The sequence below is a fragment of the Desmodus rotundus genome, chromosome 8 (assembly GCF_022682495.2).
Source record: "Desmodus rotundus isolate HL8 chromosome 8, HLdesRot8A.1, whole genome shotgun sequence".
NCBI lineage: Eukaryota > Metazoa > Chordata > Mammalia > Chiroptera > Phyllostomidae > Desmodus > Desmodus rotundus.
Window position 1 is genome coordinate 121,713,207 of NC_071394.1, and position 14,521 is coordinate 121,727,727.

The 14,521-nt window shown below is 45.9% G+C and overlaps 1 long non-coding RNA gene across 1 annotated transcript; it reads left to right on the forward strand.

The window, feature by feature from the left end:
- Positions 1-839: 839 nt before the first annotated feature.
- LOC123480320 (uncharacterized) lies at positions 840-14,193 on the forward strand. The gene is made up of 4 exons (XR_006656268.2): positions 840-970; positions 1,637-1,696; positions 12,310-12,403; positions 14,111-14,193. It is a non-coding gene; the product is annotated as an uncharacterized lncRNA (long non-coding RNA).
- Positions 14,194-14,521: the final 328 nt, after the last annotated feature.

Consider the following 14,521-nt stretch of genomic DNA (forward strand, 5'->3'; position numbering starts at 1 on the left):
TCAGGATGAGGCAGGGTAAAGAGTTTTCTCTGGAATATTTATATGGACATTGTGTTTGACTTGAAATCTTAGTATTTAATCATAGTTTCTTTGGAAAAATGATTACTCCAGCCTGGAAACTGGAATAGATGTTTTATTATACATGCCTACTTTAATGGTATTTTTATAGCAACAAAACATATCTTGAACTCAAGCATTCCTCTTTGTTCCAGAATCTTATCAATAATTATTTTGGCCAAGGTTTAGTGTAAAAGATTGATTTTCTGTTTATTCCTTTGACTTTTATATGATTGTATATTTGTATTGTACTGAATATGGTTACTTATATATATGTACATGAATAAAACATGTTTCATAAGCATGCATAAAATATATGAACTTGAAAACTGTTCCTAGGCAGAACATTATAGTCTTGGTTGAAATATATGTGACTTCCGAAAGAAATCATTAGTTCCACTCCAGTGTATTTTGTTCCTGTGCCGGAGGTCACACTATGCTCAGTAGTGACTCCTAATTTGGTGTTGTTGTTGTTGATCTACAAGTCCCCTGAGAATTCTAGTTACTCTTATGTATGAGACAGGACAAATTAAACAAACGATTGAGGTGATTTCTAGAGGGCAGTCAAACCTTTTGATTTGATTATTTCATGAAGACCTTTAAAATGAAGACATATGGTATTCTGGTGGATGGCAAATGTGCTCCCTACCCCTCTCTGAGACTATGCCCTGCACAAAATGACTTTGTAACTCTTCTCATTAAGAGATGAAGTGTATTTCCCCACCTCTGAATCAGGGCTGACCTTGTGATTTGCTTTGCCAACAGAATTTGGTAGAAATGGCTGTTGCTGCTTCTGAACATTGACCTCAAAAGATCTTTTGCACTCACCTCCCTTGGCATTCCGTCCTCTACCAATGTCATCAAACCCAGGCCTGCCTGCTGGAGAATGAGAGGCGTTTGGAACCAGAACCAGGTAAGCCTGGATTTCTCAGACAAGATCACCAAACGTGGATTTTTGACAATTTTAAGTTTGGATGAAATGATTGCTCTCAGAAAGGACAAGCACACTGAAAGACCAATGGGAAAAAGTTACTTGGTGGTATTCCCTCTGCTGTGGAAGGGTATTCCTCATTTATCATTGATGCATTCATTCTGTTTCGTAGTCATTCACTCAGTCATGACCCTGGAGTGCCCATAACCTGCCAGGTACCTGGCTGGCAATGTTGTGTTGATAATCGTTTCACAACCAGCCTTCCTAATTAAACACTCCTGAGTTTGAGTGTTTGCCCATTTGAGGGGTATAAATACTCCCATCAGGGCTGATTTCAAGCTGTCAACATTGTGACACTGAGCATGGAGTTAGGAAGAGGTGCGAGCATTGAGCTTGTGCAAGCTCATGGGAGACGGCTTCAACTCAGTCCTGTATCCCAGGCACTGTAGATAATCAGTAACCAAGACACAAAGTCAGAGACAAGATACGACGTTTGAGTAGGAGCTAGCTAGGCAAAGGTAGGGGTGGAGTGGGCTGGTGAAGGGGAGGAATTTCAGGCAAAGAGCATAGAAGAACCCTGTGGCTGCAACACAGTCAGCAAGGCAAGAGGTCACCGATGAGAACATTAAGTGGAGTTTTTCTCTACAGGATTCTAGGAGCTTGGGGAAGGAGTGCCTGCTGGCCACCCTCTACAACCAGAAAGAATGGGTAGGTTTCTAATTGGCTTGCTCTGACTTAGTTTTACCGGTGGTTCTTAAAGTTTAGGGTGCATTACAATCACCTCAAGGGCTTGTTAAGACAGATTGCTGGAGCTAACCCAGTAGGGCTGGGGTGTGACCAGGTGATGCTGTTCCTGCTGACCCAAGGTCCACACTTTCAGAACCACTGGAGCATGTGGCGTCACCAAAGCCTGGACTGGCTGGCCCCAGAGACTGTGCTCTTGTTATTCGTTTGCTTTTCAGGGACTCTTTGTTTGGAGGGACTAGATCTGCTGGTGTGAATAAAAGTCTTTGCTACATATTCCGTGTCCTATGAAAGATGGTATTCCAGAAGCGAGGTACTAATACCAGAAAGTTGAATATCAATAAGCAACTATCAAGTCAAATTTGAGAGTCATGTTTCGAATGGTAAAGTATTTTGGACAAGCTCAAGTGACTGTACTTCGAAGTAAATACAGATCTTTTCCCTTTTGGGGTAGTAGGTTCTCACAAATACCCGAAAGTTCACGTTCCAAGACAGAACAGTCTTGCAGCACCATCCAGCATGTAATGGTCACCCTCATTTTCTATGAAAGGACTGTCTGTTTGGGGACTTCTTACCCACTCCTTATAAATTCTGTTCCTGACCATCTATTAAGGAAATCAATCAGTCAGTTTATCAACCACGTATAATTTATTAAACTCCTACGATGTGCTGTGACCTTGGCAAGGTCTTTTTAATTTGAAGTTACTTTCCTTCTCCTCTGATTCCTGGACATAGCTGAGCTCTCACTTCTGCCTTTGACTGGGAGAGCTGACCAGCTGAAGATGAGTTTTTTCCTGCCGTGTCAAAATCCCATTTCTAATTTCACCTGGTTGCTTTGAGCCAGCTCTTGGAAGCCATGCACTTCTTTGGGTATTAGAGATTTGGCCAAGAGTGTCTTTGAGGATCCTCACTGACAACTCATCTTACAGAAGTTCTCTTGGATGCTGTTATCTATCCCTGTTGATGCATTCTGGTTCCCAATAATAACCACTTTATTCCAGAGGTCATCAAGTGGTTTAAAATGAAAATATATCATGTTTCTTTATCAATCTACAACAAAGCACTTGATGAATTGTTCAGGTTCACGGTTATCTCTGTCTGGAGCAGCCGCATATGCATTTGTTGTTTTATTTCACATTCCTAAATAAGAAGGAGTAGGGGTGAGGGCCAGGCTAGAGATAGACTATTTCATTTGATATTGACCACCAGCCGTTTGCATAGTTACTTGTCCAAGATGCCGATAGTATGTTGAGAAAGCAATGAGTCAGTCTGTCTTTGAAGAGATGAGACATGTGCATGTGGCCCAGGTAACTGACAATGCAGGACGGTATAAAGCGACGAGAAGATGCGTGATTGTAGGCACTAAACATCCCCAGAGTTCATAGGACAGGTTGATCAGGAAGGCGCAGAGTGGATGGCAGCCTCATGGATAAGGCAGACAGGTTTCTGGGATGTTGGGCTCCATCCCTGCTCTTACCTCCTCCCTACCATAATCCTTGTATTGGTGGAAGTGGGCACTCTGCTAAGGAGTAAGGGACTTCATGAGGGGCAGAGGGGTGATGGGGCGATGGTGGGCAGGTGAGGTAAGGTGGGCCCATATATTAGAGTCACTTCAGTGCCAAGCTGAGGTCTTTGAACTTGAACCTACAAGTTCACATGACTTTGAACTCAAACCTACAAGTTAATGGGTATGGCTGGAGGGATGTAGAGGCCTGGTGCCAGGGAAGAAGCTTGTGTTTGAGTAAGGCTAGTTGTGTGCCAGTGTGCAGGGACTGGAGTTGGGCTAGGCGGAGAGAGGAGTATGGAGACCTTGGTATTTCAAGTGGGTGTAAGAGGGAGTGGGGGGTGGACTTTGCAAAGGAAGCTATGACCGGGTGGCTGGATGTCAGGGCTGGATAAGATGTAAGAGCTCAACTTGCCTTCTTGTTATGCACGAACATGGGAAGATTGGTGCTGCCACTGAGAGTGGGCCAGACAGGAGGGCTCCAGGCTGACTAGGATGGGGTGCTGCTTTCATGTGGAGACTCTTGTCTGTGCTGAGAACTGACCGTCCTCAGGAGAGCTGGTCTGTGGGTGGCTGGCGTGGGGGGTTGGGACCTACTGAGAGTAGGACTGGTGGTGGCTACCAGGCAGTGGTCGGCAGAGGCACTTGAACTGACTGACACCTATACTGTCCGTCACTAGAATCAGAGTGCCAAGTGACAGTATACAATTAAAAAGGGTATGGCCAGTGTTTACTTGCAAACCTTTTGTTCATTGCTTATTATGTGTCAGACATGGTGCTGAATACTTTGCATGCATTGTTTTGCTTTATCTTCACCCAAATCATTCCCCTACAGTGCAACACACCAGAACATTAAGAAGAATGGTTAAAGAGACAGAAAGATTCAAAGTGGAGAGTCCTTCTTTGGGGATGGGGTTGAATGGTTGAGAGGTGAGGTGGTCAAATACACATGGACTACCGAGTCCTGTGGAGGAAAAAGGACTGCATGGCCACTCTCTCAAGAGGAGAGTATGTTGACCCTCGTCTTGACAGGCTTTTATTGCTTTTCTGGGCACATTACATTGAGGATGGTCCTCATTTACTATGCACAGGTTCCCAGAAAACAAAGGAGAGGATGTTGCTAATCACATCAAAAAGGAAGGATATTTGCAAATGTAAAGGGAAAAGTGGTTGAACTGGTTACACTTGTCCTTGGAAGGTTTAGCATAGATTTTAGGAAGTTACTTTAAAGATATGCAGTAAACATTTGCTGCCTCAGTTCAGGGTGAGGGAGTCTTAGCAAAAAGCAAGTCTCAAAGTGGCCTAGGTACAATGCAGGCCTGATTCCCCACGGGAGAACCTATCCGTGGGTGTGGGTCCTGTGTGTTGGACCTCGCTTTCCACTGGCCTTTTCAAGTGGGAGCTGGGCCCTCACCACGCAGAATGGTCTCCTATAGAGAGGACTGGCCGAGTTACCTGGGGCAATTAACTTAATCTCTTAGAGCACAGGTTGCAAACACCAGGCCCGTGGGCCAATTCCAGCTCTCCGCCTTGTTTTATCCGGCCCCACCTTGTTTCTACGCAGTGGCGGCACCTAGCTCTCGGTTAACTGTTAAGGAGTAGCTACATTTATATGGTCCTGAAATTACATTTGGCCCTTTGAAGGCAACTGCGAGGCTGATGTGGCCCCCGGTGAAAATGAGTTTGACACCCCTGTCTTAGAGACTCCATTTTCTCAGATGTAAAATAAGGGTGATATTTGTAACCCCTATGTTATGTTATTTATTGCTGCATGACAAATCACTCACAATTTGAAAGACTAATACTCATTTGTTGTATTTGTGAATCAGTCGTTTGGGCTGGGCCAGGTCAGGACAACCTGTCTCTGCTCCGGAAGGGCCGGGACCTGCGTTGGGGTGGCTTGAAGGACTGGGGCTGCCGGGCCTCCATCGTCAGGAAGTCCCCATGCGTTCTCTCCCTCCCGACAGCTCAGAGATCCAGGGGCGGGTGTTGCAGGAGACAGAGAGTAGCGGCTGCCAGTCTAAGAACGCTGAGTTCTGGGGGCTCGCACAGCTGCACTTCTGCTGTATCCAATTGGTCAGAGCAGTTCTAGATTCAAGGAAAGGACACGGACCCCACCTCTCAGCGGAGTCTTTAGCTGCCATTTCACGGCACTGTTGAAGATTAAATGAGGTAATGCACGTGAGAGGCTTAGCATGCTACCTGGACCATCTCGAGAGCTCCATAAATGGCAGCTATTGTCATTAGGAGAGGTAGTATCAGAATTATCAGAGATATTAGAGATTGAGTAAAGCTGCTGCGATTTAATGACTAAGAAGCCAGTGGTGATTGCATAGACAGCGGTGGCCTTGTTTTTGCGGCTGCGGTGGACGTGGGTCAGGAGTGAAGTGGGTGTGTGGTGACTCCAGGAAGCCAGCACGTGGGCTTGAGAAGTCCAGATGCAGAAGGACAGAGAGACAGTGGAGAGTAGCTGCGGGTGGGCAGGGAGAGGGCAGAGGGGTGCTCTCCCGGGGGATGGCTCAGGCGTGGGGGTGGCACGGAGCAGGGAGAGTGCATGTGTGAAGGACAGGGGTGGAAGGGAAAGGTGTTTGGAGGAGGAAGAGGTGCTGAGGCAGAGAGTCTGAGAGCAACTGTGTGGGTGTGTATTTTAAAGGCCAAATTTATTCTAGGCAGGCTGTTTATTTAAGATTTGTGTGCGAATGAAAACAACCAGGATGTAAACTCCTTAGAGGAGGAGGGCCTTGGAGAAGGGGAAGGGTTTACAGTCCTCATTTCAGTTTCGGTAGGCTTGCCAACACCCACGCCAGGCTCAGGGCAAAGCGTAAGCAGGGAGGGGATCTGGACGGGTGGAAAGGGACATTATCGGTGTGTCAGTGGTTGGGGATGCCAACTGTGCACTTAGGAGCCAGCGGTGACACACAACTAGAGCAAGGCCACATCAAGAGTCGTCTTGGAGCCCCCAAGAATGAAAATGTTTGTGGTTCTCCCCTTACCCCTATGTAATTGAAGAAAAAGGAAAAAATTCAATGACAAAGTTAGTGTTAAGCAAGCTTCTCATTTTCCCTAGGATGGTTTGATGCTTTCTTTGACAGCTAGTGGGGGTGGGGGGAGGTTCCGCAGTGGTGGGATTGAGCAAAAAGGAAAAAGGACACATGGACATGGACAACGGTGTGGTGATTGCTGGGGGTAGGGGGCTAAAAGGTACTGGAAAAAAATGCAATAAAGATTAAATAAAAAAAAAGAAATACAAATTGCAAATGTTTTCAAAAATAAAGTTTTGGTGCCTTTGCTTGGTGGGGGTAAGTCTGGGCTTGGCTGGCCTGGAAGGTAGCCTTGGCATGGTATGTGAGGCCCTCTGTCCCCGACCCTGTCCCCGGGAAGCTACTGGCCCAGCAATTCCCCCCTTGCAGACTCAGCTTTTTGAGTGAGGTTTCCTCTCAGCTCTTTAGGCCAGAGCGGCTTGCCCAGCCACCTGCTGTGCTGTTTGAATATTGCTGGTGATTTATCCCCGGAAAATTCCCTTTGTTTCCGACAAGAGCTTTATCAGGGCAGGGAAGTTTTTAATTTGTTTGTTCCTTGGCATTTGATCATTGCAGCATGAATGTACGAACGAAGGGGCACCATCAGGGAGACCAGTAGAAGGGGAGAGCTGAGAGCGAACCTCGACCCTCTCAAACACTTGTAAATGGCTCTGGGAAAAGGCTGAGTTGTTCAGATAACAGATGGTCAATTTCTTAAAAACTAGTTTCCACATCCCAGGGCTGAAACTTGGGGGAAAAGTAGGATTAGTGTCATGGATCCTGGGTAGATTGTTTTCTTCTTTCCTCACAAAAACTGACAAATTTATATTCCTATTTGAAATGCAGAGTGAAACTGTGTACAGGCCTTTAAAAAAGGAGAATGCATTTGCTTCGGCATAGGCCATATGGGACTTTGGAGTGGGTGTTCATGGTACCAAAATAAACTCCCTGGGTTCACAGCCACGCACAGCAGTGAGTCTGGAGGAAAGTTTCTCTTTCACCTTAAAAAACTTGAGTTTATTTACAACAATTTAAAACAGAGTGGGCTTTTCTCTTTATAAAACCAGTGCAGGTTGATTATAGAAAATTGGGAAGGTACAGACAAGGCAAAGCCTTGTTCAGTGAACTTTGCAGAGCCAGAGGCAGGGTGCTGGTGATGGCTGTAGGGAAGGCCCTGGAGACAGAAGGAGACCAGGAACCCAGGACATTTTCGGGGCAATCTTGAGAGGTGGGGTGAGGTGGGGCCACCTCTATCTTTTGAAGCTTGCAGGTCCTATTGTGAGCTGGAGGCGAGGTCTGTACTGTCAACCTGTCCCTGTAACTTCACATGCCAGTGTTTGAGTTACTTTGATCCCCAAAAGGAGACTTGGTCTCTCCTTGGAGAGAAAAAAGCAGACCGCTGTTCTGCAAAGACCATCAATTTTCTCCACCAGCAGCTTCCAGAGGGTGTGCAAGGACCGTAGGGAGAATGTGGAACCCCAAATCAACCCTGAAGGCCAACAGGGCTTATTCTCCCATCCCATGGCTCCTTAGAGGGTTCCTCCTTCCTAGCAAGCCCGGTGCTGAGGCTGCAGTGGTGAGTGAATAGGTAGGAGGCCTGGCCTCATGGACCTTTCAGTTCAGTTTATAGGAGCTTAGTTTCCATGTGTCCTCAGACTTGACTGAGAGAATGTGAGTCTGTGATCACAGGCCTCCAGGAGAGACTGCATTCCCCCCATTTTGTCCTATACAGGCTTGTTTTTTGGGGGAAGGGGTTTCCTTATCATCTTCACAGACTCACTCCAGAATCCTTGGAGTTGTTCTTAGTTGTCTGCTATTAACTTTGCCCCAGAGGTAGGAGTTCTGGGTGTGAAGGAAGCGGCATGGAACCTCTGCGGAGAAGGATGATGGACGCAGGCCCAGCGGTCCTTTCCCTGATAGTGATGAGGGAGGTGGTGAGAGCTAGTTCCCAGCAACAGGGTAGGTCATCAGCCCTGCAGCCTGGGCCTGTGTGCCACGGGACCCTTTGTGTCTCCTCAGCGATTCTCCCTCAGGCAATCGATGTCCTAGTTGTCCCTCCTCCTTTCTTCTCCTCAAACTTGAATCAGGAAGCTTCGGGGAATTACACAAAAGGGGCTGGTGGCAGTTTAAGCTAGTCCCCTCTCCACGGGCTTTATATCACAAGAAAGATCCAAGACTTGAGTCATAGGAACACGCACCTCTGCCGGCTTCTCAGACAGCAGTTAAGAGAGGAATTTTTTGGACTAGCTTGTTTGCAGGAGAACTCTGGTTGTAAAAGGGAGAGCCCTGTGGGATAAATGCTGCTTAAAACATACAATTGCCTCGGAAATTCACCCTAAAGAGGCATTGCAAGAGTCTCCTGAGTCCTTTCTCCCTTTGCAGCACACAGCGCTGCAGAGAGAGCTGTGACTAACACAGTCCCATGGCTAGAATTTCCTTAAATGACTCTAGTTTCAAATGGTCTATGCCATCATGCATGCAAACCATTATTTTAAAAGCTCTACCATTTTGACATCTAAATATTACTTTACGCATTGTCTCATACCTAGAAGTAATTAAAAACTATGTTGTCCATTTATGATCTAGCAGGGGTATCCAACCTTTTGGCGTCTCTGGGCTACACTGGAAGAATAATTGGGTCATACATGAAATACATTGCAACACGTAATCACAAAAAAAAATCTCATAATGCAATAAGTAGACTTACGATTTTGTGTTGGGCCTCATTCATAGCCATCCTGAGCCACACGCAGCCCGCGGGCCACAGGTGGACACCCCTGAGAGAGAGTTTTGAGAATTACAGCTACTGATTTCTCAATATGTAGCTCTGTGTGGAAGTGCTCTGATCGCCAGGTAAGGAGGGACCCTTTGCTGTGAAGTAGAAGTCCTGGTTATTGAGAAGAGCTATAACTTCAAACATTCTGTCCCCAAAGTCAAACCTGTTGGTTGTGAATTTTGCGTTGGAAAATATATTTCCATAGCGGGGAGGCCGTTTGTTTTCTGTGCAAACAAGGACTCTGTCCCTGTTTCAGGCTCCCTGGGGAAATGAGACGCAGCACCACTTCCGTTCCAGAAATGGCCGTGAGATTTCACACAGGGAAAGTGAGACTTGCCCTTTCACTCACTGCTGCTTCTTTCGTCGTCTCTGCATTATCTTTTTCTAAAGACAGAGGCTTTGGTGAGACCGAAAGGCACCAGTGGGTTCAATTCAGACATTGGCTCAGGAAATGAAATGGGACTCAGGGACCAGGCAAGTGGGAACCAAATCCCTGGGGTAGCTTTTTGGGGAAGGAAGATCCCTCACTTACTTAGTATGTCAGCTCTTACTGGAGTGTGGGTTCGCTCCCTGTGGCGGTGGCCTATGGAGGCATTGGACCGACCCTAGTTAATCAGTAGGTCCATTTCTGACCTTGGGCTCCATTTTGGATGCCATTTCGGAAATTCTATGAATTTATCAGGCCGTTGAGTATTCTCCACATTTTCTTTAGTTTTTTTTTCCTTACAAATTTATTATATAAATATTTTTACAATAAAAGTTTAACAAGATAATTCATTTTAAATAAAGAAATAAAAACAATAATGCAATTATTATTACCAAACATTATCATCATTTTTATATATATCCTTCTAGTAATATTTTTATATGTATAGGGTTTTGTTAACTTTTAAAACACAGTTTTATGTCTACAGTAAATGCAACTTTCATTGTAACTTTTTACTAAACATTAAAACATGATTAGTAGTTAAGGTATGTTATTGACTATTTTTGATCCTAGTCATTACGTGGCAATACTTTACTTACTTAAGTGTTCCTCTGCTGAGGGCAATTCAGGTTGTTTCCAGGTTGCATTGGTGTAAAGAACCTGCCGTGAATGTCTCTGTGTACATCACTTCATGACATGTAGGATGAGATTTTAAAGGATATATTCCGACAGCTAAATTTTTGATGTTCTATGTGTTATAGGGGGTTTAAACATTTTCTTAAAGTCTGTGTTTAACAATTCATAGTTCCTACTTTCAAAGTTTTTTAAAGACAAAGAGTGCCAGGACATAGAAATTCGTGACTGACTATGTCGAGACCTTTACTGCCCATCTATCTTTGTGCCGGAAAAACTTCCTTCTGAAGAGAACCTTGGCGCTGCCTGCCTGCGGGGGTTCTCACGACCCAGTGCAAAGCAGAGGTGGGGCCCTCCTTTAACCGGGTGGTTCTTCCTGGAGGCTCCAAGCCCTGCTGTGTGTCAGCTGATGTCAACGCACAGGGCTCTGCCCAAACAAACAGCATTAGCTCACCAGCTATTTGTCATAGACTATCACTGGAAATTCTGCTGCCCAACTCTGGTCAAAGGTGTGGTGTAAAACGTGACCTTCAGAGGACTCTTTGAAGGATACTGTTCTGGGCTCCATGTTTGTGTCCCTCCAAATTCATACGTTGCAGCCCCAACTCCCAATGGGACGGTATTTGGAAGTGGGGCCTTGGGAAGGAGACTGAGTTAGATGAGGTCCTGGGGGTGGTGTCCCCATGAAGAAACTAGTGCCTTTATAAGAAGAGGAAGTGACTCTAGAGCTCTCTCTCTCCCCCACATAAGGATACAGTGAGGAGACGGTCATCTGCAAGCCAGGATGGGGACCCTCACCAAGAGCCAAATCTGCTGCGCCTTGATCTGAGACTTCCCAGCCTTCAGATCTATGAGAAATAAATGTCCATTGTTCAAGCCACCCATTCTAGTGTGTGTGTGTGTGTGTGTGTGTGTGTGTGTGTGTGAGTGTGATAGCCGCCTGAGCTGATTAAGACAGATATGCAGGCCTTCCACTCTTTTAGGCCTTCGCCATTTTATCCCTGGATCTAGCTGGATTATCAGAGTCAGACCAGCCTGCCTGGACCCTTCCAAATGACTTTTTCTGAATTTTATTTGGACTGTCGCTCTCAGCCTCCTGGGAAGTGGGGATGCTCTGGGAACTGGCAGGACTGGGGTGTGTTCCCTCTCGAGCCCCTCTTACCTGTCCTGTGCCACCTCATACAGGGCCCTTCACGAGGGCTCTTCACAGGCCACAGTCCCAGGAGCAGCTTCACCTCCTCTCAGGTGCCTTGGTGTTTACTGACTACACACAGTGTTGCTGAACTAGCCCGAGTTCTTCCCAAAGTCAAATGAGTAGCTTATCCTCAGGAATGGCATTAAACTTCAGCAGTCTGGATTACCCAATAGACAGTTCAAATTCATGGGTAGGTGCCCCAAACACTAATTGGCATACTTTTTCATTTTCAATAGACCCATGGAGAATTTTACTAGCAGGGAATCTAGACAAAAAGCTATTTTAATTTCAATGCAGATATATGTCTCGTGTTTGGTCTAGTTTTGCTTTTGCCTGAATTGCCTACATGGGGAAGGCAGGGGGGCGGATGGAGTCTCTAAAGGCCTTACCCTGGCCTGATATCATGGCCACCTTTTTGGACCCACCTTACCTTCGCCTTTATATTGTCTTAATTTTGCCACACATTGTTTATTTATGTAGTTTGATTTGCTGAATAATAAGTGCTTTTGTAAGTCACCTCCAGTAAGTTTTGGAATTAGACGGGCCATAAGCATAACCCATAAATAAAAATGTAATTTATTGGGTCAAACAATGTGAATGTTTTTGAGGCTGTTAATACATGTTTCCATTAACTTTCCTTCCCCTGATTACTTCTTAGGGTTGTCACCTGTTTCCCCTTGGACTTCAGGTTGACTCTAATGTGAGCAGCCGTTAGCAAGCTGGTACCAATGGGCCGATAGAACTCTTAGCAATGAAATAAATGAGTTAGTGTTCACTTGCCTGGAAGTCTTAGTGAATGCAAGATTAATTTTTAAAAATTTTTATCCAACTTCCCCTCCCCTCTGTTGCAGGTTGGGTTTTCTGGGGAGCTGACCCTGAGGTTGATGGAGTGCTAAAGAGGCTTTTTAGGAAGTGCTCCTGGGATCCACACGTGTGGATGGGAAGGGACGGAGATAGGACTAGGCAGAGGGGAATTCGGCCAGTGATGCTGTCTCAGTGTAATCCTTCTGATGATTGTGCAGGGAGCTCTGAAGCTGGGATGCCCCTTCTGAGTTGTTACCAGTTGGAGTGAGAAGGCCTAGGAGGACCAGTCAATGGAATTAGCTACTCACAGAGGTAGGTGTGGCTATGTGCCAGGTAGCCGTCACTGGGGGCTGACGGCTGAGGGGGGTCTGGCAGGAGCACTTCCAGCAGGTGGGGGGGTGTTGTTAGTCCTGCCAGGGGGGTCTGGACAGTGTGTCACAATGTCCAGCATGTCTTTGTGACAATGGAAGCCTTCCGGCATCACCTGATTGGGGTCATTGCTAGGCTGTGGGTGTTTCTTTGCAAGAGAATTTAGCCTGTATTTCTGAATTATTTTCCCCTTTCATCAGCACTTGGTACCATTGCCACCTGCAATTTAGGAAATCTGCATTGTGGTTAGCCTTCTAATTTTATAATTACCTTTACAATATAATAACCCCATCCAGGTGCTCTGTAACACAAACCAGCAAGGGAAATTAATTTCAATTAGAAGGGGGAAAATACAAATGGAAGTGGAGTTGTGGAAAGAAAAAAAGCTCAACATGAGTTTCTTCAGTGTATTGCATATAGGTAATTAAATCCCTGCCATGCGACTGAGCCATTGGCAATGGTGCCCTTTAAAGACCGACGCTTAAAAAATACATGACTCTGTGGAGCGTGGAGCTCCTCGGGCCGCCCAAGCCACGTCTGGAAATAAAAGGCGTGGAGAGAGAGGAAGGCGGGCGAGAGACTCAAGGGAGATAATACACACACAAAGAAGCATCCTTCTTTCGCGTTTTCACTTGAAATTTTTTTGGGGGGGGCATAAGACCAAGTCTTGTAATAACAATTTCTAGTTAGTTTCCAGCATTTTGAAGGGATATTGAGGGAATTGAAGACAAATGGGGACCTATGGGGTTTTGTTGAAGAATAAAAAATAAGGATTCTTGTCTTCTCCTCCCTCCCTTGATTGAGGAAATCATGCATCTGGATTTCCCTGGCTGGCCGGGCTGAGTTTCAGAGGAGATGGTTTCCCATGGGGCACAAGGAGTCCTTTTGGGGAGCTGGCAGAGTTGGCAGGCAGCAAGAGAGAGATAAGCCCATAAAGGAAAAGGGAGTGGGGAGGAAGGGCCTTCTCCTATTTCTCAGCTAAGAGCCATGTCACCTAGAAGCAGCTGGTCCTTGGGCTTCTGGGAAGAGCAGTGTAGTGTGGGTGGCATGCTAGGCTTCGGTTCTGCCTAATATTCCAAATGAGCTGACCCATCTATATTAATCGATAGAGTGCTCAGGGGCGTTCAGCATGGCCGAGGCCTGTTGGAGATGAACTCTTACACAGTTAAGTCTCTGTGAGCTGCCGCACTGTCTCCAAAACAATTACACAACCTTCCTCCCCTGGGAGGATTTTTCTGTTCTGGTCTGAGGCAGGAAACTGGAAATTATTTGCCAGATTTATCCTTCTGGACTGACCCCAAATGTTCCATTAGAACATTAGTTCACCCTTAATGAAGGGAGAGCTTCATGGGGAAAGTGGCATTCAGGGTACAAGGAACTTGGCTTCTCTAACCCCCAAGGTTGTTACTGACAGCTGGAGAATGGGCTGCTCTGGAAAGACACACACACATTCAAGTCATACAGGGAAGAGGCGCATTAGTTGAAGTTTTTTGAGTTGACTTGAGATTCTTCACCCAAGGATATGTTTATTGCTTTTAGAGAGAGGGGGGAAGAGGTAGAGAGAGAAAGAGAGAAACATCAATGTAAGAGAAACATTGATCGGTTGCCTCCTCTCTGTGGCCCTGACGGGGGATTGAACCCGCAACCTAGGTATGCACTCTGACCAGGAATTGAACCTTCAACCTTTTGGTGTACTGGAGGACACTCCAACCAACTGAGCCACCTGGCCAAGGTGAGAGTCCTACATGTTTGATGCTTGTTATTATTAAACATAATGGGTTTAAGATTATAGATTGACCTTTTTGGAGATTTTTACACTTCTGTACACTGATCTGTATAACGGGGGCCCAGGATACCTTCAGCACTATTAGCACATCTTACTCCCTCACCCCTTTAGAAGCAGGACCCCTCACAAACCAGATTTAACATAGGTCACACTACATGCTATGGTACACTCATTTTAAAGAGAGCACACTTTCACTTCCCAGGGAACCAGTCCACATGGCGAATAACTTAGTCACAAATTCTGGACTGTGTTCAATCTGTTATTCCTTAGGTAGA